General features: G+C 39.5%; 1 protein-coding gene across 44 annotated transcripts in view; it reads left to right on the top strand.

The window, feature by feature from the left end:
* LOC110961245 (uncharacterized) overlaps positions 1–25,546 on the top strand; it is a 557,011-nt gene that overhangs the window by 104,081 nt on the left and 427,384 nt on the right. For 3 of the 44 annotated variants that reach the window (XR_007947025.1, XM_051959629.1, XM_051959614.1), the window contains exon 4: positions 21,220–21,269. The exons of the other annotated variants lie outside the window; for them this stretch is intronic. The gene's annotated coding sequence lies outside the window, so the exon portion shown is untranslated. The remainder of the gene's footprint in view (positions 1–21,219; positions 21,270–25,546) is intronic. 44 annotated transcript variants of the gene reach the window in all.

The following is a 25,546-nucleotide window of genomic DNA, read 5'->3' as shown; positions in this document are numbered from 1 at the left end:
CTGCCTCCTCCATAGAGGACGTGTTTACCGGGTTCAGGAGTTCCTCGAAGTGCTCTTTCCACCGCTCGATGATATCCCCAGTACGGGTCAACAGTTCTCCACCCTGACCGTACACAGCCTGAGCGAAGCCCTGCCTCCCCTTCCTGAGGCGTCGAATGGTTTGCCAGAACTTCCCCGAGGTCGACCGAAAGTCCTTCTCCATGGCCTCCCCGAACTCCTCCCACACCCGAGTTTTAGCTTCCACAACTGCCGCAGCTGCCGCCCTTTTGGCCAGCCGGTACCTGTCAGCTGCTTCAGGAGACCCCCGAGCCAACCAGGCTCGAAAAGTCTCCTTTTTCAGCCTGACGGCCTCCCTCACTGCTGGTGTCCACCAGCGGGTCCTTGGATTGCCGCCGCGACAGGCACCAGTGACCTTCAGACCACAGCTCCTAACAGCTGCTTCTGCAATGGAGGCTTTGAACATGGACCACTCAGAATCCATGTCCCCAACCTCCCCCGGGATGCAGGAGAAACTCTTCTGGAGGTGGGAGTTGAAAACCCTACGGACAGGGTCCTCCGCCAGACGTTCCCAGTTCACCCGCACTACACGTTTGGGTTTACCAGGTCTGTCCAGCAGTCTTCCCCGCCATCGGATCCAACTCACCACCAGGTGATGATCAGTTGACAGCTCTGCACCTCTCTTCACCCGAGTGTCCAAGACATACGGCCGCAGGTCTGACGATACGACTATAAAGTCGATCATCGACCTTTGGCCTAAGGTGCTCTGGTACCAAGTACACTTATGAGCAACCTTATGCTCGAACATGGTGTTTGTTATGGCCAAACCATGACTAGCACAGAAGTCCAATAACAAAACACCACTCAGGTTCAGATCGGGCAGGCCGTTCCTCCCAATCACCCCCTCCAGGTTTCTCCATCGTTGCCCACGTGAGCGTTGAAGTCTCCCAGGAGAACTATGGAATCCCCGGGCGGTACCCCTTCCAGGACCCCACCCAGAGACTCCAAGGCCGAATACTCTGAACTGCTGTTCGGCGCATAAGCACAGACAACAGTCAGAGTTTTCCCCCCTGCAACACGAAGTCGCAGAGAGGTGACCCTCTCGTTCTCCGGGGAGAACTCCAACAAAGCGGCGCTCAGCCGGGGGCTTGTGAGTATCCCCACACCCGCCCGGCGCCTCTCACCCTGGGCAACTCCGGAGTAGGAGAGAGTCCAACCCCTCTCCAGGATTCTGGTTCCAGAACCCTTGCTGTGCGTGGAGGCGAGCCCAACTATATCTAGCCGGTATCGCTCCACCTCCCGCACCAGCTCAGGTTCCTTCCCCGCCAGTGAGGTGATGTTCCACGTCCCCAGAGCTAGTCTATGCCACCAGGGGGCGGCACGCCCAGGTGCCCGCTCCTGCCTACTGCCCGGTGGGCATAGCACCCGACCCCGACTTCCTGCCCTGTAGGTGGTGGGCCCACTGGGAGGTGGCCCCGTGTTACTTTTTCGGGCTATGCCCGACCAAGCCCCACGGGACCCCAAGGCTCGGCCACCAAATGCTCCTGTACGAGCTCCCCCCCCAGGTCTGGCTCCAGGGGAAGGCCCCGGTTTCCCTATCCCGGGCGAGGTAGCGGATTTGCCTTTTGTCGTTCTCATCAAGGTCTTCTGAATCGCTCTTAGTCTGGTCTCTCACCCAGGACCAGTTTGCCTTGGGAGACCCTACTGGGGGCTTATGCCCCGGACAACATAGCTCCCAGGATCACCGAGACACTCAAACCCCTCCACCGCGATAAGGTTGCGATTCGACGGGGGGAGTATCTATACCCCTCAACTAAAATTGGTCAAGAATATTAGTCAAGCGGAAAAACTAATACATATTAAAAAATTAAGGAATATTTGAGGACAGTGACAAGTTAATGATTGCAATCACCGAATAATAACAAATATGACAGCCTAATTATGATGTGCCCTACTGCATATAACTAACCAGTTTTCCTATGTGTATGTATATATATATATATATATATGTCTGTCTGTGTGTGTGTGTGTGTGTGTGTGTGTGTGTGTGCGCGTGCCTGTGTGTTAAGTTAAACTTCATTGCCCATGACTGAGATATGATTGATAAATGGGCCTTTTTATGCTGTCTGTAATCATTATATTATTGAACAATGTTTTTTCTCATGGACAACAGTAATGCTTATTGTTGAAGGTGATTATTTTAACTACTTTAGTGTGGTTTATATCTAGTTGTTAACAAAGAAAACCCCATTATAACTTAATGGCAATGACAATGATTAAGTCACTAGTGAGATTTAGGAAAAAATACATTTGATTTTTGAAAATATTTTTCGAAATAATGAATAAAAATTGCTTCAGAAGGTGACTTTTTGCAATAAGTAAAAATGCCTAATAAAAGATGGACATACTGCATGAAAAATAAATTAGCCAGCTGAGCAGGGATGAAAACTCTAAAGTAAATGTAGTGGATTTAAAAATACAGCATTTCCTTATGAACTATATTGAGTCTCTCTTGTGACATTGATGGAGAAAATAGTATTGCATGGCCATGAGTTTGTTTGTCATGCAAGGCCACAAAATCATAGCATGAGAAGATGATAAATTAAGTATAATTCATGCTTTTGGTATCAAAAGGTAGGCAATGTAGATGTGATGTAAATTTTATCCTCTCTGAACATTAATTTACAGTGTAAAATGTGTGACCACCCAGCCTGTATGGACTACAGGTGCACTGCTGCAAGGAAAACAAATGGTGTTCATACCTATAATACTTGTTATGAAAAGACTGAAAAAGGAGATTTATCCACACCTTTAGAATTTTTTTGAAAGAGTTGTAATTAAAGTAGCCACTGCTAGACTGTGGAGGTGCTTTGATTTCTACATGCTTTCCATCGTTGGTGCCTAAACACAGTGTGAAGTTCTAAATTCTCCAGAAATCCTGTGCTGTCACCTACTGTGCTGGACACACCTCACAAATAATCACCGGTAAGTTGTTGCTGTCCAGTCTACAACTTGCTGCTACATTCCAGGTGTTAGTCTAAAGTTACAGCCTTCCACTGCAACTCTGTGTGGTTTTCTGTGTTTTGCATGGAGGGCAATGCGACCATCGCCAGAAGAACGTATGTAGTATACTGTAGTGTGAATAGCGCCATGTGTCATCTGCTGTCTCTTTATCACATGATCTTTGAGGGCTATTATAACACATTAAGCATTCATTTAATTGATTTGATTTGATTGTAATCTTGTGATGAATTATATCCTGCAATCTATTGCTGATCTGCTGTTTCAGAACCATGGACAGTGCTGTTTGCTGATAGTACTGCAGTGGAAGAGAAGACATTGATGGATAGAATTCTGGACGTAATTCAGATTCTTACTTAGTTCACGTTTTGTGGAGTACATAAATTATGGAAATATTGAAAATCATAGCCTTACAATAATGAAATTGTGGATGCAGCTTGGTTTTTTTTTCCATTTCCACACATTACAAACTTATGTCTGTAAGTGTATAATCTTGTGGCCATACATTTAGAGCACATGGCTTCCAGCAACATTTTTCCCATCAGTGTCACCAGAGTGGCTCTGTGGGATACAGGCGTGAAACATCGTAAGAGTAAGAGAAGCATCTAGTACCCCAGTAAATGTACTTAGTTTACATACCTGGTCCTTCAGTGGAACAGCAGACTCTCAGACTCCGTCATAGAAGCCATCATAGAAAGTAATACATTTAGACATGTGGTCAATGTGTTAGACAAAGTAGTTTAAATCAATCCACTGGACTTTAAGAAAGTTCCTTAAAGACGTTTCACCTCTCATCCAAGAGGCTTCTTCAGAACTGAAGAAGCCCTATTGCATATAACTGACCAGTTTTCCTATGTGTATATATAAGCGTGTGTGTGTGTGTGTGCGCGCGCCTGTGTGTGTTAAGTTAAACTTCATTGCCCATGACTGAGAGATATGATTGATAAATGGGCCTTTTTATGCTGTCTGTAATCATATTATTGAACAATGTTTTTTCTCATGGACAACAGTAATGCTTACTGTTGAAGTGATTATTTTAACTACTTTAGTGTGGTTATGCTCAATTGTAGAGGACAAATACCACAGAGTAAAATGCATGCAGAAAAATTCTGCGGAGGAGGGCTCTAACACGTTGTCTGTGTAGGTTCTCATTCATCCAGGTCATGGTTATCCAAAGTAGTTTAATCAATCCACTGGACTTTAAGAACTGAAGAAGAACTGAAGAAGCCTCTTGGATGAGAGGTGAAATGTTTTCAAGGAACTTTCTTAAAGTCCAGTGGATGGATTGATTTAAACTACTTTGGATAACCATGACCTGGATGAATGAGAACCTACACAGACAACGTGTTAGAGCCCTGATCCACAGAATTTTTCTGCATGCATTTCACTCTGTGGTATGTGTCCTCTACAATTGAGCATAACCAGCATTTGTTCAGGAATCATGAACTCTGCTGGTAGCATTCACCACCGATGGGTGTTGATCTACAGGAGTTACAGAGGGCTACTTCCCACAATGCCCACTTGTCCTGAATGTAAAATTACAAATCTGGTTTCGTGAATTCTGATACTGTCCCATTAATGAACAAAATACAAGCACACATTTAGCAGAGGAACTAAAAGAAGCAGTGTCAGAGTTGAGCACAGTGATAGAGTTAACTTAACTAACTTGATAACTGCAGATGTAGACTGTATAAAGGGGCTGGAGTTGATCCCAGCTGACTCAGGGTGAAGGCAGGGAACACCCTGGACAGCCTATCACAGAACAAAGAACCTTGTGAAAACCCATGCATGAAAACGAAGAATATGCAAACCCCAGGCCCAGGCCGGGAGACAAATTTGAGAATTTGAGATCTCTGAGCTGTGAGGCGACAGTGCTAACTGAGCCACTGTGCAGCCCTCTCTCTCTCTCTCTCTCTCTCTCTCTCTCTCCATATGTGTGTGTGTGTGTGTGTGTGTGTTTATAGAAAAATGCTACAAACAAGCTTGAACACACACATTTACACACACATTCTCTCTTTCTCTCTCACACCCGCCCACACACAGCTTACTTTTAGCCCTCAGGCATTGCATTTGAGAGTTTCATTTACTTGATTAAATCATATTTGCATATGGAAATTGTTTGAAAATGGTATTAATTTGTTATATTCAAAGGAGAATTACTTTCTCATATTAAAGCTAAATCAGACAAAGGCTGTGAGAGTGACAGGTGATGATATTGAACTTTGCTCAGTAGGTGCCTGTCGATGAAAATATGCACACACACACATGCACGCGCGCACACACGCAGATGTACAAAATGTGTGTTTTCAGGGTATAAATCCGTCTACACTTCCTCTTCCTAGCTGTGTGTATGTATCAAAATCTGCATCCAACTCTCCTTCTCTTGATCAGTTCCAGTAAAGATGAAGGTCATTTTCTCAGTGAGATTTTCCTCCACCTTGTGTACTGTGTCCAGGTGTGTATGACTGATGTAGCTCGGCGAGACGTCACCATGGGACGGACCTCCTCCTGAGCCAACTTAACTTATCAGGAGCACGGACCAAAAAAAATCAGGCTAATTAATTAAGAACAGTATTAGAAGTAATGGGATATTATAATATAAATTGCTACATTCTGGAACCAATTTAATCCAATTACTGGAACCCCTCATGAATATAATACCTCCAAAATCACTCCGTCAGAGTCCAAAGGGAGATGTGTCTGACTATTAAGACTGAAAGAAAAGAGGAAAAAAACGGCACCCTTTTAACGGCGAACACCAACAATGATTTAAATGGTTGAGAGCAACTGTTAATTTGAGTAATAAACCTAATGATAATTTTTTTTTCTAATTGACATTTCGACCATTTACAACCTGAGTAGGTTTTTGTTTGAGCTCCCTTGCGCTTGATAAAGACGAATGACTATAAAAGCTGATTGGTGCTTTTTCTCTTAATGGCCTTTACCCAATTTTTAAAAAAAGTCTTAAAAGAGACAAAAGATTACACTTCTGCACTAGTTAAAGTGGAGTGCATTTTGGAGGAGCGGATAAATTGACATTAAGAATCATACCAACTTTAAAGGCAGAGAAATCATTTCATGAGGAATAAATCCACATTTGAGTAGATTAAACAATACGTGAGTGCTTAATAGATGATTCAGAATTAGGAGGCATAGCTGGCAGCGAGCACTTTAGAAGTGGAAACAGGTCACAGAGCAGTTTGAACGTAAAAAATTTTTGTTGTTCAAAATGCCAGTTGCCTGTGTGGTGATGGAAGAAGGATTTAGATTTTCTGTTTGAGTAAAAGCAGCCAAATCAGAACAGAAAAAGTACTCTAGTAAAAGCAAAATTCATATATTCTAACTTATATTTAGCGTTTAAATTAGGTATTTAAAACAAAAGTGCTCATTATGCTGATAGAATGGCTCCTGTCAGTGTTACATAGCATTATTTATTGTATCATTAAATTCTCACAGATGCTTTATAGCTTTTATAGTTGGTAGAGGAGGAGCAAATTATTTTTACTGTTGGCTGATTTAATTTCCTGTCTTTTCATAGTCATCAGATTTCATATGCTTGCATAGTTTTCATATTTCATATAGATTCACTGTGTTTCTATTTTATTGCTTGACTTAAATTACACTAGCACTGCTACACATTATAAGACTATTTTTTGTTTTAATTTTTTACTATTTTATACAGTGTAGAACAACACACAATGATGTAATGGGAAAAAATAAACTTAAATATATAATCTAGACTTTAGATTAGACAAACTTTGTGCCATAATGACCAGCTTCACGAGGCCTGAATGTTGGTCCAAGATTTAGCTTGTTGGTTTCGTCCACCACCAGGTATGAACACTGCAGGAACAGTGCTGTTGGAGGCTTTCTTGACAAAAGATGGCTGCTTTAAAGAATCTAAAATTTAAAACCTGTTAGTCTGGGTGCCTGGATAGCTCAAGTGGGCGACCCATGTACAGGGGCTTCCCTGATGCAGTGGCCCAGGTTCGATTCCCGCTGGTGGCCCTTTGCTGCAAGTCTTCCCCCTACTCCTTTCCGTCTGTCTCTCACTACACCTATCTAATAAAGCTGAAAAAGACAAAAACTGTTACTTTGACATTTTTTATGCTGACTACATACAGTACATACAATGAGATGTGTCATTGTGTTGTGTTTTGGTTTGTTTTATAATGTAAACAATAGAAAATAACATTGAATTAGTAGGTGTGTACAAATTCAAGTGGACACTTGAGACCCAGTCAATTGACTGGCTGACAAAAGATCTAAAAAGTCAAATAAAAGGCTGCCATGCCAAATCACTTGCTTTGTTATGAAGCAGTTAGATGTTCAGAGTGAGTAATTAAACTAAATTTAATCCAGATATTTCACAGTTTTCTCGGGTTAAAACTTTACAGTACTGTCACAGACACTGAGAAAGGTGAGGTGTGTGTTCAGCTGCACTCACAGCCACACACATGGTGTCCCAGTGCACTGACACACCCTGGAGGACACATCTACATCATAGAAGCAAGATGAGAAAGTAAAAGCAATGCTTAAATTGCATACATTTAAGTAATAATCTCAAAATCAACTATTTAGTTTGCTACATCTAAAATGGTTTGTGTATCCAATAATATTGATTTTTCTAAATACAAAAAGTTGTATTTCTTTCTTTTCTTCTCAGTATATATCTTAACACATGCATTGCATCCTGGAAGCTCACCAGCAAAAGGGTCTGTGTGAGTGTCACCACTGTGTCAGCAACCAGTGACTGTAAGACTGTAAGGAATACAGACACCAACTTCTTGAGACTGTGAACAAAGTGACTATGTAACTTTCCAAAGAACAAATGAAATTATTTCAGGGGGAAAAATAAAACTCGGTTGCTCTTTTAATCAGTGACAAATTCAACCATGCCTTAATGCATATTTAATTACATCAACTTTCCCTCTTTTTTTGATCAAAGCGAGGGGGAAGATCTCGTTAAACGGAGGCATATGGATGTTAGTGTGAAATATTGAGAAGTATATGAAAGAGGAGCCTTGTATTCCCCAGTGGATCCCTCAGACAATCATGCCAAAGAACAGAGCAGAATGAATTCAGGTGTTTGCTGTTGTTGTTGTTGAGAAAATCGTCAGCTCACCAGTGAAAGCTATTATCCCATACTACCGAATACAATAAAATTTGAGTCAGTTCAGTTTTATTGATACTCTCAAGAGTAATTTAGCAGGTAGTGTTGGTAGTCACAGCACAACATCTCATCTCACGTTATTCACATCAACAAACAACAGATAATGCAATAACACACAATGTAATTGTAATTGTAGCTGCAATGGAGAAACAGGATACACCAGTGCTGCCTTCCTGGTATTATCATACGCTTAGGCATGGTAAATGCCCATATAATTGCTGCTGAAATGCCTTAAGCAGCTTTCTGCTATCTATTGCTGTTTGTCAGTCCAGCAGATTAAGCCATCTGTGCCAAAAAGAGTAATACACAGAGATCTTGGTTATATTGTGATTGGCTGATTTAAGTTAAATTACAAAACTGAATGTCTGAAGTGATACACTTCAAAAATGATTTTTTAAAATTTTTTATTCTTAAGAGGTTCTTACAGCAACATAAATTCCCACCACACAATGAAAGCATGTGTTATTTCTTGATTTCTTCTTTCAATGTTGTAGAACTTACTGTGTTAATGGTACATCCACCAGAATACAGAACTTGCGGCTTTTGCTGTGGAACTAAGAAGACTTCATTTAAAACTACAACAACATTAGTTGCAAAAGAGATCACTGGATAAATCCAGCTTTGGCACATTTCCCTCTTGATAGGATGTCATATGTGTCAGTCAATATGTGGATAGAGGAATGGAGGAACTGGAGGGATAAAGCACTATTTATCCACTCGGTATGTCACATTTTTGCATTGATTAGTAGTGACCCTTTGTTCAAGTGGATAAGTTGACCCAAACCATGTCAACTAAATGTCCCCTACAGCATAACAGAGCCACTGGATCACTTCACTATAGGGGTCAAAGGTTCAGATTTTTCCTTTGTTGCTAAAATCACAATGTTTGAGATGTACTGACAAACCCTGTTGGTACTCACTTCAATGTATGGAAACCTGAAACATGCTTTACATGAACAGAAATGCATAAGAAATAAACACCTCTTTGAGATGTAGCACTGAGTTACAGAAGCCAGTGGAACAGCAACTAGCCTGGAGGCATTATGAAGAGTTTGGCGGTGGATATGCTTCTTTGCCAAAATCAGTTTAATCTTTGTGCATCTGGCACAGTTAGAACACCAGGATGAATTTAGCCAAGCTTAGAACCAAGATTAGAAGCAAGGGCAAAATTGAGCACCATGAAACATGAAAAGCTTTCCTTTTCAACAGCACAAAGTATGTTTCAGTGAAAATCCTTAAACATTGATATAGTGGTTTCAGAAGATTTCATTTGACCAGTTACAGTGGAGGCCTTGGATACTTAGTGAGGTTGCCAGGTTTGTGACCTCAGGCTACGATACACCGAACATGGGTGATAGCCGGAAGTGTTTGTGACGAGCTTTCTGGCAAACATACAAAGTGTATCCAGGGTTCTGGAGTCACTGGAATGCAGGTAGAGTAGCAATTTTCCCTGACCCCAGTCTCTGTATTAAGCTAAGCCAAATGCAGTCCTGCAAATACTTATGCTTTTGGACACAAAGAAGAAAGTGATTTCAAACTTGTCATCTCATTCCAGGTAATATGGCCAACCAGCATATTTCCCAAAATGTCAGTCTTCCTGGGAAGTACAATTTGGTGCAGTAAGAAATCGTATAGATTTGGAATCGCAGAGATAAGATGTTACATGACTTGTATACGTTTAAATATTTTCTTTTCCCTTCAAATGTACATGTATATACAAGGCCAATGTGACTGTCCTGCAGTTTCTATGTCAAACTTCCCAATAAACATATTAATTTAAAAAAAAAAGTCAGTCTTCCTAATGGCCCTCTCCTTCTCCTACTGCTCCTGGTTGCTTTACCAGTCAGCTGTTCTGAGCTGCACCTGGAGGGCCCACTAGTCCCAGGGGCATAGTTACTGTTGGTTGCCACCTACACACCAAAAACACACACATACACAAATTCAGGCCTTTGAAGCTATAATGGCCTCCTATGAGAAGTTTTTAGTTCAGTTCATGTGTTGCCAAACCAGCTCTGACCTGTTGAGGAAAGGACTCTGCAAGGACTAGGTAAGTTATTTTCACGTCCAGAAATGCAAGATTAGTCTGATATATGTTACACTGTTGCAGGAATATGTGGTGGAGGGGTCGAAAATTTGCCACAAGCTGCCTTTTGTTGCAAGACCTCCAAATGAGCCCTTTGTGGATGTGTCACATTGTGAGTTCTGGAAACACCATTCTAGGATGGTGACCACATTTTACTGAATTTCTCACCAGACTGTAAAGTGATTGCACACTATAAAGGGGCCTTAAGTCAGATTTGTTCAAGCACATCATCCCACACCCGAATTAGGACCACATGACCGACCACATCTGTTCCTCAAGATGATGATTCTCCACTATCCTTCCAGGTCTTGATAATGTGTTGGACAGTTCTCAACCTGATTTTAGTAGTTTCAGAAATCTCCTTAGTTGTTTTCTTTGCTTCATGCAGGCCAATAATGTGACCCTTCTGAGACAGATTAACATCCTTTCTATGACCACAGGGTACGTCTTCCGACATGGTTGTTTAAGAAATGAGAAGCTCCTCACTGCATCAGCTAGGGTTAAATAAGTTGTTGCCAGCTGAAACATATTCATCACTGCAGTAATTATCCAATAGAAGGCTCCTGTCTATTTGCTTAGTTAAATCTTGGTGGCGACTTTTTTTGTGGCCAGGCATTGTTTTATGTCTGCACATGTTGTAACAATGCTTGTGCAGAGTCTAAATGTTCTCTTTTATTAGTTTTTGACATTTTTACCTTTATCAGATAGATACAATGTAGACAACAGTGGCACTCAGGCGGTAAATCCAGTCACTCCTAAGTATCTCATGTATAAGTGAAGATTTGTTTTTTCTTCACTACTGGATTAATTTACTTGGATACAGTTACGTAGAAACATGTGCTGGTCAGCCACAGACAGAAATTGTAACTGTTGTCATATTTTTTGTTGATTTCTCATGTTGTACACAAAAACATGGGCAGTACGGTAGCTACAAAGATATGTTGCAACTCACAGCAAAAACACACATGCACACACAGTTGTCCACATGCTGGCACAACTAGTAAAGGGTAAGCAGTAAATGGCTTGATTATATGTAGAGTTTGTAGAATAAAGTCACAATAAAGAATATTGTTGTGTACGCCAATGGGATTTTCTCACTGGAATGATGTTAAACATGCTGATGTCCATCAAAGTTATCAATTCCTTTTAGCTTATACCTTGGCTTATCTCTGACCTCACTGTCAAGTTTCGCTCTTCTCCTTTCAACTCTTTTCCTCTTTCATCCTGTTTTAGTCTCATATTCGCACACTCAGTGTTAAGATTTTTGAAGTAGAGCATTTTATGACTTACTGACGTTTTATTTCATCTTCCATCGCAACATTTTGTCTTACCATTAATTCTTGGCTGTTTAACAGATGATAACTTTACATTTCTGTGGTGAAAAAAAGAAACATACACTCTCTCTCTCTCTCTCTCTCTCTCTCTCTCTCTCTCTCTCTCTCTCTCACACACACACACACACACACACAAACTAACAGAATGTGTGTTTTAAAACTAAGAGAGATGGTCATTTCTAGTTTAACGGGGTAATGTAAGAGCCTTGAGGCTGCATTATGGCAGGGATAGAATTCGGTGTCGGTGTCTCCTAGTGAGTGTAAAATCTCTGGACATCATGATCTCTGCTGCTATGTTTCTCAGATCCAACAGTCACATAGAAGTTCTTCTTTAAGCCTGCAGATAACCTATGATGGAAAATGCTTATTGTGACAGACTCACTATGTACCATAAGTGTCAGGGAGAACTTTGCTGTTACATGTATACTGCAATATATTAGTTTTTCAAATGAAAATACCCTCTGATGTTTGTTTAGAGGTCAAAACTCCAGCACCACCTGCTGTGCAAGAGTAATTTTATTGTGTTTGTCCTCAGGTCAAAACAATAGAAACATTGCAGTTGTTTTCTGTAATGACAGCTGAAGCACAGTGGAAAAGACAAGCATCCTTTTAATAATAAAAGTACAACAAAATCCCACTAAAATGTGTCTGCTAGGTTTAAAGAGTACTGATTTAACAATGCACTTACATAAAACCATCAGACTCAAACTGGAAACTTTAAAGAAAATTACATTCAAAAAACAATTGTGCTGCACAATCAGAGATGTTGCCTTTTTTCCTCATGCATTCTTCCTCATTGTCATAACCTGCTGACTACATTACCCACAATGCACACCCTGCAACTCCAGGACAGGACAGGCAGCATCTGTTAATGTCAGCTAATGTAACCTGCAGCAGATGAGCTGCAGGCCACAGAGGTCTGCTCAACTCTCTTCTTAACAGCTCCACAACAACATATTTATTTCATTTTTAAATTTGTAGTCTTTAACTCCAGACACTGTCTTTAGAGCTTCCTCTGGAAACCTTACAAATCATGATGTAGAGGACTGGATTGGGACTGGGATCCCCTGAGTACTGCAGGGCCCAACGCAGGTCTTTTAACTGTGCTGTCGGCAGGTTGTCTAAAGAAAAAACACAGAAAACAAAACTTTGAATCAAAGGATTTAATGCAAACAGACAGGTGAAGTCAACAAATGGAGTTGACAAGGAAATTAAACTGGGTTTTTACAACAATAAAGCAAATTAAAGCAAGTCTAACGTGTGGATGAAGTTCTCAGTTGTTTCCGAAAGAGATGAAAAAAATTGCATTTTGTTGCGACAAATGTGCAAAGTGTTGACCCCTCTGGGCCAGAGTGAGAACTGCACTGTTCTTCCAGGTCAAAGTGAGCTCAGTTTCAAAGATAAATGGCTTCTTCCTGCATATATTAAACAAAATGTCATCAAGAAATAGCTGAAAAGTGTGCTTACTGCTCTCAAACAACACATTCTTATTAATGTAACTGTAAATTTGCTGTGCTCCTTCTGACATGTGCGTATCTTTATTAATCCTATAAAATAAAATAACAGATGGGAGAAGACACAAAACAAAGTAGAATTAATGACATTTTTTCTGTTTGGCAATCCATGTACCTTCATGTATAAAATCAATGGAATTCCCCTTTAATTAACCTAAAGGTTTAAACTAGCCATACCAATTTCTGTTTGAAGGCAATCTGGCTTACTGACATTCTCGGATCTTCCGTTGCATTCATGGAAATCAGTCAGCTTTTTATTTGTATGTTCCTTGATTTTCCAGTCAAATTTGGGATATTTACATTCTGCTAATGGTTGTTCTTTGGCTCTGATGTCGGCCTTCTCAGTAATTTAGCCTTTGAAAAATCTTTCACTGAAACTTCCCTGGTGTTTGTGATTAAAGTCATTTTTAGTGCTTTTCAGAGCTTTGGCAGAAGGCAGAGAGGTGAATGTCTGCTTGACGCTGCTGATTCTTGGCCACATTTTCAAGTAAACAGTGTTAATCACATCAATGCAAGTCTTTTGTCACTGTGCGTGTGAAAGGTGTGCATATCTGTTGGTTGTCCAATGATTACTCATGTTCACACATAAGCTGACTCTATATGTGGCTCCACTGACAATAGCACTGGTGACTGTGTGTAAGTAAACATGTGTGTCTGTGTGTTTATATGTGTGTGTGGGAGTGGATTTGGCCCCCTCGCCTTTGTGATTGTGATTTTATTAAAGGTGTTTGTTCTGTCGGATGGCAGAGACACAGAGGAAGCTAAAATGGAAAGCTCATAATCTGCACATTATACACATCATGTGTCAAAATATAGAAGAGTGATTTATGTGACAATCCTGATCCATGACATTCTGCTGCTTTATGGTATCAAAATGTAATGATAAATATCATTTATTACAAGCATGGCATAAAATTACCATGAGCTAGTAGCCAAATGTTGCTGAATGGAGGATTTGGTTGTTTATCTGTCAATTCTTTCATCCCAGGGAACATTGTAAAAATACCCAATGAGACATTTAAGCCAATTCTGAGTCTTGAAGGAAGGTAATGAGTTTTTTTCCCAGTACAAATTGACTCCTATGAAAAGTCCCTGATATTCAGTAAAATCACATTGATAAAATGAGGGAACTGATTCCACTCTACTTTGAGCTATAAGTTTAAATGTCTGGAACATTGCAGCTTGTTTTTTATGCATACATACAAAAACTATATAGTTTCTTAACTGTTAACTGAAACAGCATTTTATGGAGTTTCCCAAATGTATGTTTTAAAGCTCTGAGCATTATTTCAGAATCATTTATTCATAGGCCTCCGGATACAAATTTGTCAAAACCAAACACATTGCATGGTTTTTATTTTGTGTTTGTGCAGAAAATGAATAATATGCTATGTTATAATATGTTTTACTTTTGAATTAATTCTATTATCATATAACATTACAACAATGCACATATTAAAACAGCCCCAGTTGTGCTAAAAAAAAATATTATTTTAAGAGTACATCATTTATTTGTATCTTAGGTGGTGCTCAGGCAAAGAAAATGATTGAGTAATAAGGAAATTCATTTATTTTACATGGTGTGTGCAAGCAGAAAAAGTGGAGAAGAGTGCAAGGAATCATTGTGATCATTTTAAGCTGTCCAAGAATATCTCCCCTTAATGTCTCCAATGGAGATGAGGTATTAAGGTACTACCTCTTGCTTGGTATAACTGTGAGGTCATGAAGCACACACCCTTTGAACTTCACGTAGGCAGCCTCCGTTACATTATGTGTCTTGGACTGTTATCAGAGCTAACAAAATGCTTTTCTCTCTCTCCATAAAAATGAGTGGTTACTGCGAATTTCCTGTCCTACATTGGTTGTACTGTTAGCACAGAAGGTTGGACTTTTATGCCATGCTTCCAACTCTGGCCATCAATATAGAGACTCTGTTCACATTATTTTGGCTTATTTTGGGAAGGTGTCATGTCTTCCACCTTTCCATAAAGTCAGCGCACACAGATGGTTGTGATGAAAAAAGTAAAAATGTAAATAAATAGTGGACTTTCACTACATACAATTTAGATTTCTTTTTCAGTCACTAATCTAATTCATAAGCATCAACCACCTTTTCTCTGTAGATAAGCCACAGGTTAGAATCATCAAGATCTAACCTGAAACTTCTGATTTTAATTTTTAGGATTTGAATGTCCGATAAAAGTAAGGGTGGAACAGACTTTCTATTGACCATTTAAGTCAATTAAATGGTTATGGTTTTTGTAATTATACTTTGTGACTTCTTTGAGCATACTGTATCACCTTCTGGCGGGAAGTGTTTTTAGAGAGGACTGAGTGTTTGATTACTTAAATATGTTGAAAATTTTCATCAATGTCTGGACTGGATTTGTTTTTGGTTCTTTATAGAACCAAAAACAAATTTAGGAAGAAAACTGCTGTACTTTTTTAAAACTGAATCTATGTATTACCTCTGCCCACCATGACTCTGTACTGAGAATCTAAAACTGGTGAACAAAAGTCAAATTGCCAACTTGGACTGATAAGAAACCCTCATCCTACTAACTGGGTAGCCTCAGACTCTTGTCCTCCTTGTATGTCAAATATGTTGGGAAGATGAGGGTTAAAGGAGCTGGTGTGAATTGATGTGTGTAGTACAAATGGAACACACATGGAAGGAATAGCGCTGTTTTTCCAGTGAAACCTGCGAAACTACACTCAACAAAAATATAAACGCAATTCTCTGAAACGCCTTTGGAGACGTCTTATGGTAGAGAAATGAACATTCAATACATGAGCAACAGCTCTGGTTGACATTCCTGCTGTCAGCATGCCAATTGCATGCTCCCTCAAATCTTGCCACATCTGTGGCATTGTGCTATGTGATAAAACTGCACCTTTCAGAGTGGCCTTTTATTGTGGACAGTATAAGGCACACCTGTGCACTAATCATGGTGTCTAATCAGCATCTTGATATGGCACACCTGTGAGGTGGGATGGATTATCTCAGCAAAGGAGAAGTGCTCACTATCACAGATTTAGACAGATTTGTGAACAATATTTGAGAGAAATGGTGATATTGTGTATGTGGAAAAAGTTTTAGATCATTGAGTTCATCTCATAAAAAATGGGAGCAAAAACAAAAGTGTTGCGTTTATATTTTTGTTAAGTGTAATTACATACCTGGATTTTAAAAAGTGACAGCTTGTAGTGTCTTAAACAGAACACACACCTGAAAAAGACAACACCCAACATATACCCTGCTTTTTGAATCCTCTCTCTATGGCTATCCCAGACCTCGTGCCGTACACCTCGCTTTCTGAACACCCAGAAATGATGGCATGTAATTGAGCCACTGTAATTTGTAGTGATTGACCCAGAGGGCTGGCTATTAGCAATTGTCAGCAATAATGATAGATCCCTTTAGCATTACAGAGCCACGACCGTCTGCAGTGTCCGCACCCGCTTAACTTGTTATTTATAGATCATGTCAGGCCTGTAATAAACATAAAGCATAAAACTGCAGCTAATGTGCCGCTAATGAAATCTGGACATGAGCAACTTTATGAATTGAAATAATTCACAGGGCTGTTCCAGTGTCGCTGGGTGCCTCTAACTCAGAAAAGGTTAGCTCTGTGTGCTCATTTGCACGGTGCAAATGTACAGCAGGAAAGCCACAATGCAGCCAAAGGGATTGGAGTGCGGTCGCTGCTGAAATGTTACTCTGCCTTTGAATAAGAGGATGAATAAACTACATTCAGTTATGTTTTTCAGCCACAAGTATGACCTCCATACACTTCACTTGTCTGAGGAGCGCATTACAAGGGAGCCGTCCTGGATCCTTGAAATCTCCTTTTCAGATTGCATTTGCTGTAAAGAGCTTTTACTGTGATAAAGCTTAGAACTCGACAGCTAGAAAAGTATTTGTTCTACAAAATATAGGAAAAAATAACAGGTTAGAATAAAATATTCACTGTTCACCTTCAAAACCATAAACTATGCAAAAATCCCCGCATCACTACATTTTATTTAAAAGGTGCTTTTCTTATCTTACAATTGTTGCAGGACAGTGGAAGGAATTTTGCCATGAAAAGTAACTTGTGCTTCTACTTAACTGCATTTTCCCCTTGTGGAATACAGAGAGCTGAGATACAAAAACAGCACATTTTTTTCCACCAACTCTTGAAGTGGCATTCAAAGAAAGTCATGTTTACAGTTATAACAATGCTACAACATGTCTTCTATTATCTGGACAGTTTGTTTTGACCATTTTTTTCTGTCAAGGCAGCATTTCTATCAATATCATATCTCATGATTGCTTAGCATACATCCCTGTGTACATGTTTAGACTCCTGACCTGCATGCAGTGACAAAAAGCCAGAACACACAGTCAGTTGTAAGTATGGTCTGGTTCATAGACTGAGTACAAAACTTTGTGGTTTCACCCATTGGTTTGGGGATTACCTTTTGCAGTAGTGACACTGTGAAGGCCTGGTAATCATTAGGCGACTCCACCTTAAATCAACAAGATCGCAATTTGTAAAATGAATATGATGCTCTACCCAAAAACATCTTAACCCTTAGATGCATAAATGGGTCAAAAATGACCCAGTGAGGTTGTTTTCTTGCAATATCTTTGTAATGGAAAGTTGTTATCAATTCATATTGTTACGGGTTCGCCTGAGAACCCAGGTGCAGGCACAGAAACATGGCAGACAGGTCTTAAATAGAAAAAAAGGTTTTATTACAAATCACAACTAAGGCAGAAAAACTAAACAGGAGATAACATTAAAATCCCAATCAGGGCAGGAAAGCTAAATATTAGGTAACACAATGTGTTGCGCTGTGGCTGGAGTGAGTGAGGCAAGTGTTTCCAAAAAGGTCCAGAGGAGAGACAGGGCAGACGGAGGATTCAGGAGACAGGTTTGCAGATAGACAGGATCCAGGGGAGGTGGAATTCACGAGGACTATTGCAGTCTATGGTCTGGTGTAGAGTGAGTGAAAGAACTGAGTTTATAAAGCAGGGGGTAATATTGTAAGCAGGTGTGCAATTACTGCAGCTGTCTCCACTTGCTGCAATCCGCAGTGCAGACATCTCAGGAGATACAGAGGAGCAGAGACAGAGAGAGGAAAGAAAGAGAGGGAGAAAGAAGAGAAGAAAGGCAGACAGATGCAGAGGGACAGACAGGTTAAAATTGACACAGCCAGAAGAAGAGGGACACGGAGGGAGAAAGAGGGAAAAATAGGGAGAAGGAGGGAGAAGCACAGGGGCTGGAGCAGGAATCATAACACGGCCATTTAAAATTGCAAGTAACCTCCTTTAAGAAATTATAATATTTGTATTATTACTCCAAGCGTCCATAAGTGGGTCAAAAATGACCAGGATGCATTTCTTTATGCATTACTTCATAGTTAGCTAACACTAGATAGCTAATAAACATTTTTGAAACTTTGAAAAATTTTTGTGTGGGCCAAAGTATAATCCAAACAAAAATACGAATGATTATTCTTGACTAAAGTGACATAAAAACATTGATTCTTATAAAGGTAATTTTTGAGCCACTTTTGGAAGAGTGTATGGTCCAATCACTTGTGCATCTAAAGGATAAAGTAATCGATTAAGACCATAGATTCATTGGCAAAATATTTACTAAGGTAATATATCAAACGAAAAATAAGTTTAGCTTCCTCATATACAATGGCTCTTTGACATATTTCAGATTTAAGCTACTTCCATGTTGGCTTCATCTGGAGGATATGCCCATTTTTTATGTAGTCTGTGGTCGAAAGAATCTTGACGTCACCATCATTGCTATGCCTGTGTGCAAATGTACTGATGGGAATTTTTGTAATTGCAAAAGGTGCTCGCACCAAATATTCATTTGATGTACACTACCAGTCAAAAGTCAAAACATGTTTTATATTTTAGATGACTCAAAATAGCCACCCTTTGCTTCGATTACTGCTTTGCACACTCTTGACATTCTCTCGATGAGCTTCATGAGGTTTTTTTTCTCTATTCTGCACCTAATAAAAGATGTTGCGTCAGCAGGATATTCATGAATGCTCTTTATGTATGTTGCCAGATTACCTTTCCCTCAGTATTTACTGTGGTGGCATTGTTGGGCACAAATTATTTTACAGCTAGTAGGCATGAAAATGGAAACTTGGCAGCATATTTTGTATTATCTACTTATTTTGTGCATATACATTAACAGGAGTGTCTTGTTCTGCTGAAGTTGGATACTATAAAATAAATTGCTGTACATATACATGTATATGAAATTTAGACTGATAACGTTACAGATATTAATATGCCTCTAATGTACTGTTGTATATTAATCTATCTTCTTCTTCTTCTTTTCCTTTCGGCTTTTCCCTTCAGGGGTCTCCACAACGAATCAATTGCCTCCATCTAACCCTTTCTTCTGCATCCTCTTCTCTCACACCAACTACCTTCATGTCCTCTTTAACCACATCCATAAACCTCCTCTTTGGTCTTCCTTTTAGGCCTCCTGCCTGGCAGTGGGAAACTCAGCATCCTCCTAACAATATATTCACTCTCTCTCCTCTGGACATGTCCGAACCATCTCAGTCTGGCCTTTCTGACTTTATTTCCAAAACCTCTAACATGTGCTGTCCCTCTGATGTACTCATCTATAGTTTGTTTTTTTTTCATTTCTAGGAAGCCAGTCTGGACTTATTAAAGCATTAAAATGTCAGTTGCTTTTAAAGGGTTACAGAGAATGAAGAGCATTGCTGTTGTATTACTAGAGGCCAGCCTTCAATTTTAACTGTGATATTTAAGCAATACAACAGTATTATATTGTCATATTTTGCCATTTTAAATAATTTCTTTAAAGTACCACAACTAAAAATCTTGCACAGAATTCCAGCAAATACTGAAGTTGCTAAGGTCATGTGAGTTTTTTGAGAGTGTCTTTGTCTCTTTGAATTCCGACATCCTTCAAGCTTAAAATACCAAAGTAAATATACAAATGAAGAACAAAGATTTGAAAAATGTGGAAATTAAGAATAAAATATAAAATGTCTCTCAACTTTTCACAAGCTTCCGTCAAGGCAAGCATGGTGCTCTGTGGTGGCCTGTGTGTTTTTTTTGTGTGCGTATTTTTCATCCTGCGCCCCAAAAACTGCTTGTCTGAACTGCTGTCCGTGCTGTCTTGTATTTGCTCTGTGTGTATGTGTGCCAGTGTTTGTGCACACATGCATACAATTGTTTGTCCATGTATGTGTGTCAAAATGTGTGTAAATCTCCTGCCCCCCTCCCACCCCCGTCTTATTGCTGTCTTGAGCTTCTCAGGGAGAAATCCTCTTGATTCGCCCAGTCCCTGAGGCTAGAGCCCCATACACAGCAGATGTTCCACTGAAAAGGCCATGAATGTTTAATCATTTGTGTTATTGATGCTGCCTTTTTGTTTGTTAGAAAGTGTGAGCGACGGTTAGGGTCTTATGTGTCTATTTTTGCATGTTATGCATCCGTCTGTGTGTGTGTGTGTGTGTGTGTGTGTGTGTGTGTGTGTGTGTGTGTGTGTGTGTGTGTGTGTGTGTGTGTGTGTGTGACAAAGACAGAACTAACATCAGTCTTATTCTTTATTCTTCCATTGTATTTTGGGGGGGGGGACTCTTTACCTCGCATGCCCTGCAATGAATGAATAATGAAGGTCTATTAAAAATGCTATTCAGAATCATTATTGAGTGTGCTGTGTCAAATATCACATTAAATGAGCTCGCACAAAACAAGACAATCTTTTTGCTTCTGTTTTTGTCAAACAGAAAGTTAAACCCTACTTTTACCTGATCATGGATGAACAAACTGGGCTCTGTCTCTAAACTGTGATTTGTTGGACTTAAAGCTGCTGTTTTAGTATTTGAGCTGACAGCCAGATTTGATCATAATTAGACAGCATGCCGTGGGCTTTGATTGGCACGGTAATTGGATTGTCATTGGGGCTGAAAAGCTATTATCTTTGGATCATGCCCCATGAAATTTGTTGGAAAAACTTCTGTGGCCATCATTAAGTCGGCCATCTTGGGGGCCTTCGCAAATGAGCTTTTTTATTCTTTTTCTTTTTTTTGCAGCAAAGGAGGAGAGAGCGAGAAGAAGGGAGGAGGAGGGGAAAAAAGGAAAGGTACCTGTGCACCGCTGGGACTCTTAGATCCTCTGAATCGCAGCAAAGACAATCTGAGCTCTATTGATTAATGATATTAGCATTGCAGGTAGCGCTAAGTCGAAAAGCGCCGTGCTGGGTTATTGCCCATCGCTCTCACCCACTCGCCAGTAACGGGTGTGGGAGGGTGAGAAAGGGGGGCAGCAAGTGACAGAATTGGATAATGAGAGAGAGGTGAGCCTAGAAGGAGTGCGAGGGAGGGGAATGATGGGAGGAAAGGGGGAAACTGCAGGGTGGCTTTTCATTTGCAATTGTTTATGTAAAGTATCAGGTGTGATGCCCATTTTAAGGGAATAAGTAGCAATATGAGGTAATGAGAATGAGCACAGAGATGTTCGATTTCAGTTTGTATTTCTCAACACTATTGGGCAATTAAGTCAACTTAGGCACCTCTACAATCTGAAAAATACAAGCATAGAAATCTGAACACAGTTTACTTCTGTTTTTTTCTTTGAACTTTTTGTACAATGAGACAAAGTGCCAATACCACCCCATTTTTGCAACACTGTTAGCAAAGTTAAACACCAAAATTGACCAATCAGGCCAATATACGACAAAGGAAAATGGAACCAACTACTCACAATTGATTCAATCCTATTCAAAACTTTAGAATCTGCAAACCTTGCAGAACCCAAATGATACTCTTTTTGTTTGTGTTTCTCCCATTTCCTTTAGTGTGATATTTCACCTTTTTTCTGTATGTAAAAGGCATGGCAACTTAGAGAGTCCAAAGTAAAGGAAAGTTATTCTCTCCAACAGAAAACACTGAGGTTTCCCTGCCTGAATGACATTTGATGTCAAAGCTTTTCTCCCATTACTGGTCTACGTCACTATGTAAAACATTTGCATAACATTTGCACAGTTTGTCCCAAAAATGAGCAATTGCTTTGCAGTCTGACATTTTTTTCCTAATGAAAGCCACTTCTGCTTTGGCTATATTGTTCTGCCCCTGCTCTGAGGTTACAGTATGTAACCATTGTTACTCTTTAATCCTGGTATCATCAGGCCAGTCAGAGCAGACTGAACTCATAAGAAGAGTCCTAAAGAAACAGGAGCAAAACAGAGTGCTTCAGACATGCTAAGGAGAGATGCAGCAGCAGTGTACAGCATCAGAAGAATAATCAGATTTTGAGCATTAAAGCATGTAAACATACTCTAATGGAGCCCCAAAGGGAACATGCAGACATACATAGTATGAACTCATTAATGTCAAGGGAGAGACCACTTATTCTTGCACTTTTAAAAATAAATTGTATATATTCTACATATTTGGTTTAACGTGTATAATTTTTTAGAATTAGAAGAAACACGGTACTAATTCTAACACTATTATTCTTCTTGAAACATTTTTAAAGACCAAATATCAATGAACCTGGACTTGTCTTGCATTTTAACTTCCTGTATGTGACCTGATGTCCTCCTGAAAGCCAAATAAATAAAGTAAAATGAAGTTAAGACTCTGGTGTGGTCATTGGCAGCATGCAAAACATGTAGCTTCAAAATACAGATGGAATCTTTGTAAAGTGCCCTTGAAATTTGAGGCTACACAAACAATAGTAAGTTGAGGCTACTGTTAGTGTTCTATGGCCAGCTATGGCTTAAGCCTAGAGTAAGCAATAATTAGTTCACATGGCATTAAGTCAAGGTGCTAGAATTGAGCATTGGACAATGTCAGCATGGTAAATGCATCTTTCCATCCAAGATCTGATTCAGATTCAGATTAACTTTATTGTCCTATAAGGAAATTTGTCTTGGACGAAGTGCCACATTAGATCATTGCAATTTCAACAGCCACACAATCAATTCTTACGTCTATATAACCCATAAGTACGTTTTCGATCCAACCCTACAGTCTCATCACCACCGTCTACCGTAATCAAGATACGAACCCACAGAGCATACTTTAAACATCATCCAAACCATATAAAACCATAAAAACATCATGATGTGAAAAACACTCTAATAATTAAAATTCCAAAATACTAAATATTGTAAAATGTAATTGTCTAAATAAACACAATAAAGTATTATAAATAGCAATCTGGTAGTCCTTGGGTTGTGTTATAAAATCAGTCTGCTGACAGCTTCAAAAATTTGCTGGCTTACATTTTTAGGTAGCTGGCAACAACATCAGTCTAAACTTTACAATGTTCCTAATTTTATAAATTGTTGAGGACTCGATACACAAACTTTAAGACTTGGACATGCATCAAGACTTTAAACAAGAAACTAAAACTTCCAAATTTATGCTGATGCTCATGTGTGTCCATGTCTGTTTGTAAGCCTCCAACAAATGATTCCCAAATAGACATTCTCACTAGTTCTCATTTGTAATGCCAGTTCCACCATTGTAAACCCTCCAGCGGGAAAAAGGTGACAACATGGCAACTCTACCCACTGTTCTCGTACAGAAAAAAAATGATAACATTAATATATTTGGATACAACAGTGACATGCATTAGGAAACATAACATTCTGTGTGTGTGTGTGTGTGTGTGTGTGTGTGTGTGTGTGTGTGTGTGTGAGAGAGAGAGAGAGAGAGAGAGAGAGAGAGTGTGAGTCTTAGTGTTTTGCAAATGTTCTCCCTCTGCCGTGTGATATAAGCATTCATATATCACATATCAGCATATTTTGCATATGTGGATGCACAGTTTATGTAAGAAAATAAATATAGCTTTACATCATATCTGAAAGGTGTAATGCAGCAGGAAAATGTTTTGTCCTGCTGGTAGCAGTTCTCTCTGTGTTTCCTCTTTTTCATTGTGGGTGAAAGTTTCCATGCAGGCACTGTTGATCATGGCCTATCAAGTGTCATCTGATTTGCATTCAGTGGACGCATCATTATTCACAACATTTGATGTCCACAAAAACACATTAGACCTCTCTGTTTCTGTGCCGAGTGGCGTTAGCCGCGACCGCCCAGACATCATTTGTGCACCCAAATAGTAAAATGTAAATTGATATGTAAGAAAATGCCCCATTAACTTTTTCATTAATGGTTATAATGCATTCTGAGTGTCATCCGCGGGGCGGTGCGCTTCCCTGAGCATGGCCACGCACACATGTCCTACACTCACAAACAATGCAGTCACAAATACACAGAAAAAAACAAAAAACATGCATGCAAATACACAAACATGCACTGATAATTCCACTAATAATTCATGTAGTACATCTTGAAACACAGTAGAGTTACATTTGAAAAGCAGTATAACTGTTGTCTTTTATGCCATTTTCACTTTAACTGGGAATTTCATCAGTTCATGCTCCAGATCTGTCCAGCATGTTCTTCTCTATTTTCTGCAACTTTCCTTCCATTGATGTGGCAGACATATGGTTCTGAGTGTGAAATGACTCAGCTTTACTGTAAACACACCGTACTGTACAGACTTTTCATGAGGCTGGGCTTTGTGCTCTCTTACTTGATACACTGAGCATAACCTGCAAGTGCAGTATCCTGCCTTTTGTCCCTTTAAGTCTAAGTTTGCAAAATAGGACTGCAAGCTTTAAAGCTGTACACACACACACACACACACACACACACACACACACACACACACACACACACACACACACACACACTATATATATATATATATATATATATATATATATATATATATATATATATATTCATACATACATACATACATATATGTAACCAACAGTATCCTCACTTAACTTTCAGTGCCGAACACTTGCCATAAAATGGAAGTCATTAGCAAAATTAACTTGCTAAAGCTGATTGTGGTATTATTGACATTTGACAGACAATAGATTAAGACAGTAACAAACATGACTTAATATCAGCTGAAGTCAAAATGGGTAAAATAGTTTCTTACACAATGAGCAACACTATCGTTATGATTAAGATTTCTTTTGAGCTGAAAAATGTAAGTCCAGTATTAAACCATGTAGTTGTGTTTTAGTCCCCATCATTTTTTGAAGAAAAATGCTGATGCTAAAAATAATTTCCTGGGATCAGAGAAACAGTCAATTAAACAAGAATATCTAATCATTTCACCTACTTTAGTAGCAAGGCAAAAAAATATGTCAAGAAGTTTGTTTCTATTACAGGAATTTAGACAACAGACCTCAGTAATTTTAGAATGCAGACTAAAGCTATTGAAAAACATCAAAAGCACTTTTAGATGACCAACAATGATGATGGAATTAAAGAGATGAGAATCTGGGGCTTTCCAATATAGTTTTAAGTTCCCCTTGTTATCTCTTTTTCA

The sequence above is a fragment of the Acanthochromis polyacanthus genome, chromosome 15, assembly GCF_021347895.1.
Source record: "Acanthochromis polyacanthus isolate Apoly-LR-REF ecotype Palm Island chromosome 15, KAUST_Apoly_ChrSc, whole genome shotgun sequence".
Lineage (NCBI taxonomy): Eukaryota > Metazoa > Chordata > Actinopteri > Pomacentridae > Acanthochromis > Acanthochromis polyacanthus.
This window is presented reverse-complemented; position numbering and strand designations above follow the sequence as displayed.